Genomic DNA, 5603 nt, shown 5'->3' on the forward strand with positions numbered 1-5603 from the left:
AGCCACCACTACCAAACACACTGATAACTCAATCTGACTCCAGAGCTCTCTATCTCACTATATAAGGCTTCTTCACTGTTTAATACCCCCCTTTCCCCCCCATTTTCCTCCTGTTTTTAATAGTAGTTTTAATTGGCCAGATCCCTGACCCTGGTATAACAGCTATAGAGCCACACATCAACATGAGACTCTTTACTATAACGGAAGGAAACTCCAGCCAGCTCACTTTAAAAAATATATATTTATTTTTTTAAATTGTACCTTCATTTAACTAGGCAAGTCAGTTAAGAACAAATTCTTATTTTCAATGACGGCCTGGGAACAGTGGGTTAACTGCCTGTTCAGGGGCAGAACGACAGACTTGTACTTTGTCAGCTCGGGGGTTTGAACTTGCAACCTTCCGGTTAATAGTCCAACTCTCTAACCACTAGAGGCTACCCTGCCACCACTCCACTCTAACCACTAGGCTACCCTGCCACCACTCCACTCTAACCACTAGGCTACCCTGCCACCACTCCACTCTAACCACTAGGCTACCCTGCCACCCCTCCACTCTAACCACTAGGCTACCCTGCCGCCCCTCCACTCTAACCACTAGGCCACCCTGCCACCCCTCCACTCTAACCACTAGGCTACCCTGCCACCCCTCCACTCTAACCACTAGGCTACCCTGCCACCCCTCCACTCTAACCACTAGGCCACCCTGCCACCCCTCCACTCTAACCACTAGGCTACCCTGCCGCCCCTCCACTCTAACCACTAGGCTACCCTACCGCCTCTCCACTCTAACCACTAGGCTACCCTGCCACCACTCCACTCTAACCACCAGGCTTCCCTACCACCTCTACACTCTAACCACTAGGCTACCCTGCCACCTCTACACTCTAACCACTAGGCTACCCCTGCCACCCTCCACTCTAACCACTAGGCTACCCTGCCACCACTCCGCTCTAACCACTAGGCTACCCTGCCACAACTCCACTCTAACCACTAGGCTACCCTGCCACCACTCCACTCTAACCACTAGGCTACCCTGCCGCCTCTCCACTCTAACCACTAGGCTACCCTGCCACCCCTCCACTCTAACCACTAGGCTACCCTACCACCTCTACACTCTAACCACTAGGCTACCCTGCCACCTCTCCACTCTAACCACTAGGCTACCCTACCACCTCTACACTCTAACCACTAGGCTACCCTGCCACCACTCCACTCTAACCACTAGGCTACCCTACCACCTCTCCACTCTAACCACTAGGCTACCCTGCCACCTCTCCACTCTAACCACTAGGCTACCCTGCCACCTCTCCACTCTAACCACTAGGCTACCCTGCCACCACTCCACTCTAACCACTAGGCTACCCTACCGCCTCTCCACTTCTAACCACTAGGCTACCCTGCCACCACCCACTCTAACCACTAGGCTACCCTGCCACCACCCACTCTAACCACTAGGCTACCCTGCCACCACTCCACTCTAACCACTAGGCTACCCTGCCGCCTCTCCACTCTAACCACTAGGCTACCCTGCCACCACTCCACTCTAACCACTAGGCTACCCTGCCGCCACTCCACTCTAACCACTAGGCTACCCTGCCACCACTCCACTCTAACCACTAGGCCTTCCTACCACCACTCCACTCTAACCACTAGGCTACCCTGCCACCACTCCACTCTAACCACTAGGCTACCCTGCCACCACTCCACTCTAACCACTAGGCCACCCTGCCACCACCCACTCTAACCACTAGGCCACCCTGCCACCACTCCACTCTAACCACTAGGCCACCTTGCCGCCTCCACTCTAACCACTAGGCCACCCTGCCACCACTCCACTCTAACCACTAGGTTACCCTGCCACCACTCCACTCTAACCACTAGGCCACCCTGCCACCACCCACTCTAACCACTAGGCTACCCTGCCACCACTCCACTCTAACCACTAGGCTACCCTGCCACCACTCCACTCTAACCACTAGGCTACCCTGCCACCACTCACTCTAACCACTAGGCCACCCTGACGCTCTCCACTCTAACCAATAGGCTACCCTGCCACCACTCCACTCTAACCACTAGGCTACCCTGCCGCCACTCCACTCTAACCACTAGGCTACCCTGCCACCTCTCCACTCTAACCACTAGGCTACCCTACCACCTCTACACTCTAACCACTAGGCTACCCTGCCACCACTCCACTCTAACCACTAGGCTACCCTGCCGCCCCTCCACTCTAACCACTAGGCTACCCTGCCACCCCTCCACTCTAACCACTAGGCTACCCTGCCACCTCTACACTCTAACCACTAGGCTACCCTACCACCTCTACACTCTAACCACTAGGCTACCCTACCACCTCTACACTCTAACCACTAGGCTACCCTGCCACCACTCCACTCTAACCACTAGGCTACCCTGCCACCCCTCCACTCTAACCACTAGGCTACCCTGCCGCCACTCCACTCTAACCACTAGGCTACCCTACCACCTCTACACTCTAACCACTAGGCTACCCTGCCACCTCTACACTCTAACCACTAGGCTACCCTACCACCTCTACACTCTAACCACTAGGCTACCCTGCCACCACTCCACTCTAACCACTAGGCTACCCTGCCACCTCTCCACTCTAACCACTAGGCTACCCTGCCACCACTCCACTCTAACCACTAGGCCACCCTGCCACCACTCCACTCTAACCACTAGGCTACCCTGCCACCTCTACACTCTAACCACTAGGCTACCTGCCCCCTCTACACTCTAACCACTAGGCCACCCTGCCACCACTCCACTCTAACCACTAGGCTACCCTGCCACCACTCCACTCTAACCACTAGGCTACCCTGCCACCTCTACACTCTAACCACTAGGCTACCTGCCCCCTCTACACTCTAACCACTAGGCCACCCTGCCACCACTCCACTCTAACCACTAGGCTACCCTGCCGCCACTCCACTCTAACCACTAGGCCACCCTGCCACCACTCCACTCTAACCACTAGGCTACCCTGCCACCACTCCACTCTAACCACTAGGCTACCCTGCCGCCACTCCACTCTAACCACTAGGCTACCCTGCCGCCACTCCACTCTAACCACTAGGCTACCCTGCCACCTCTACACTCTAACCACTAGGCTACCCTGCCACCTCTCCACTCTAACCACTAGGCTACCCTGCCACCTCTACACTCTAACCACTAGGCTACCCTGCCACCTCTACACTCTAACCACTAGGCTACCCTGCCACCACTCCACTCTAACCACTAGGCTACCCTGCCGCCTCTCCACTCTAACCACTAGGCTACCCTGCCGCCCCTCCACTCTAACCACTAGGCTACCCTGCCACCTCTACACTCTAACCACTAGGCTACCCTACCACCTCTCCACTCTAACCACTAGGCTACCCTACCACCTCTCCACTCTAACCACTAGGCTACCCTGCCACCACTCCACTCTAACCACTAGGCTACCCTGCCACCCCTCCACTCTAACCACTAGGCTACCCTACCGCCTCTACCCTCTAACCACTAGGCTACCCTACCACCTCTACACTCTAACCACTAGGCTACCCTGCCACCTCTACACTCTAACCACTAGGCTACCCTACCACCACTACACTCTAACCACTAGGCTACCCCTGCCACCACTCCACTCTAACCACTAGGCTACCCTGCCACCACTCCACTCTAACCACTAGGCTACCCTGCCACCACTCCACTCTAACCATTAGGCTACCCTACCGCCTCTCCACTCTAACCACTAGGCCACCCTGCCACCACTCCACTCTAACCACTAGGCTACCCTGCCACCACTCCACTCTAACCACTAGGCTACCCTGCCACCACTCCACTCTAACCACTAGGCTACCCTACCGCCACTCCACTCTAACCACTAGGCTACCCTGCCACCACTCCACTCTAACCACTAGGCTACCCTGCCACCTCTCCACTCTAACCACTAGGCTACCCTGCCACCACTCCACTCTAACCACTAGGCTACCCTGCCACCACTCCACTCTAACCACTAGGCTACCCTACCGCCACCCACTCTAACCACTAGGCTACCCTGCCGCCCTCCCACTCTAACCACTAGGCCACCCTGCCACCACTCCACTCTAACCTCTAGGCCACCCTGCCACCACTCCACTCTAACCACTAGGTCACCCTGCCACCACTCCACTCTAACCACTAGGCCACCCTGCCACCACTCCACTCTAACCACTAGGCTACCCTGCCACCACTCCACTCTAACCACTAGGCTACCCTGCCACCACTCCACTCTAACCACTAGGCCACCCTGCCACCACTCCACTCTAACCACTAGGCTACCCTGCCACCTCTACACTCTAACCACTAGGCTACCTGCCCCCTCCACTCTAACCACTAGGCCACCCTGCCACCACTCCACTCTAACCACTAGGCTACCCTGCCACCACTCCACTCTAACCACTAGGCTACCCTGCCACCTCTCCACTCTAACCACTAGGCTACCTGCCCCCTCTACACTCTAACCACTAGGCCACCCTGCCACCACTCCACTCTAACCACTAGGCTACCCTGCCGCCACTCCACTCTAACCACTAGGCCACCCTGCCACCACTCCACTCTAACCACTAGGCTACCCTGCCACCACTCCACTCTAACCACTAGGCTACCCTGCCGCCACTCCACTCTAACCACTAGGCTACCCTGCCACCACTCCACTCTAACCACTAGGCTACCCTACCGCCTCTACACTCTAACCACTAGGCTACCCTGCCGCCACTCCACTCTAACCACTAGGCTACGCTGCCACCACTCCACTCTAACCACTAGGCTACCCTGCCGCCACTCCACTCTAACCACTAGGCTACCCTGCCACCACTCCACTCTAACCACTAGGCTACGCTGCCACCCCTCCACTCTAACCACTAGGCTACCCTGCCGCCACTCCACTCTAACCACTAGGCTACCCTGCCACCTCTACACTCTAACCACTAGGCTACCCTGCCACCTCTCCACTCTAACCACTAGGCTACCCTACCACCTCTACACTCTAATCACTAGGCTACCCTACCACCTCTACACTCTAACCACTAGGCTACCCTGCCACCTCTACACTCTAACCACTAGGCTACCCTGCCGCCTCTACACTCTAACCACTAGGCTACCCTACCGCCTCTACACTCTAACCACTAGGCCACCCTGCCACCTCTACACTCTAACCACTAGGCTACCCTGCCACCTCTACACTCTAACCACTAGGCTACCCTGCCACCACTCCACTCTAACCACTAGGCCACCCTGCCACCACTCCACTCTAACCACTAGGCTACCCTGCCACCACTCCACTCTAACCACTAGGCTACCCTGCCACCACTCCACTCTAACCACTAGGCTACCCTGCCACCACTCCACTCTAACCACTAGGCCACCCTGCCACCACTCCACTCTAACCACTAGGCTACCCTGCCACCACTCCACTCTAACCACTAGGCTACCCTGCCACCACTCCACTCTAACCACTAGGCTACCCTGCCACCACTCCACTCTAACCACTAGGCTACCCTGCCGCCTCTCCACTCTAACCACTAGGCTACCCTGCCACCACTCCACTCTAACCCCTAGGC

The 5603-nt window shown here is 56.6% G+C and overlaps 2 long non-coding RNA genes across 4 annotated transcripts; both read right to left on the bottom strand.

Annotated features, from left to right (window-relative positions):
• Positions 1-838: 838 nt before the first annotated feature.
• LOC127927040 (uncharacterized) lies at positions 839-5249 on the bottom strand. Of its 3 annotated transcripts, none has more exons than XR_008125977.1 (3): positions 5219-5249; positions 1107-1304; positions 839-875 (listed from the first exon to the last, which is right to left on the bottom strand). It is a non-coding gene; the product is annotated as an uncharacterized LOC127927040 (long non-coding RNA). The 3 variants fall into 3 exon arrangements; XR_008125976.1 differs by lacking the exon at positions 5219-5249 and adding an exon at positions 5087-5140; XR_008125978.1 differs by lacking the exon at positions 5219-5249 and adding an exon at positions 2519-2545.
• LOC127927041 (uncharacterized) lies at positions 4169-5013 on the bottom strand. The gene is made up of 3 exons (XR_008125979.1): positions 4947-5013; positions 4453-4485; positions 4169-4356 (listed from the first exon to the last, which is right to left on the bottom strand). It is a non-coding gene; the product is annotated as an uncharacterized LOC127927041 (long non-coding RNA).
• Positions 5250-5603: the final 354 nt, after the last annotated feature.

This window comes from Oncorhynchus keta, unplaced genomic scaffold (genome assembly GCF_023373465.1).
Source record: "Oncorhynchus keta strain PuntledgeMale-10-30-2019 unplaced genomic scaffold, Oket_V2 Un_contig_912_pilon_pilon, whole genome shotgun sequence".
In the NCBI taxonomy this organism is placed as follows: domain Eukaryota; kingdom Metazoa; phylum Chordata; class Actinopteri; order Salmoniformes; family Salmonidae; genus Oncorhynchus; species Oncorhynchus keta.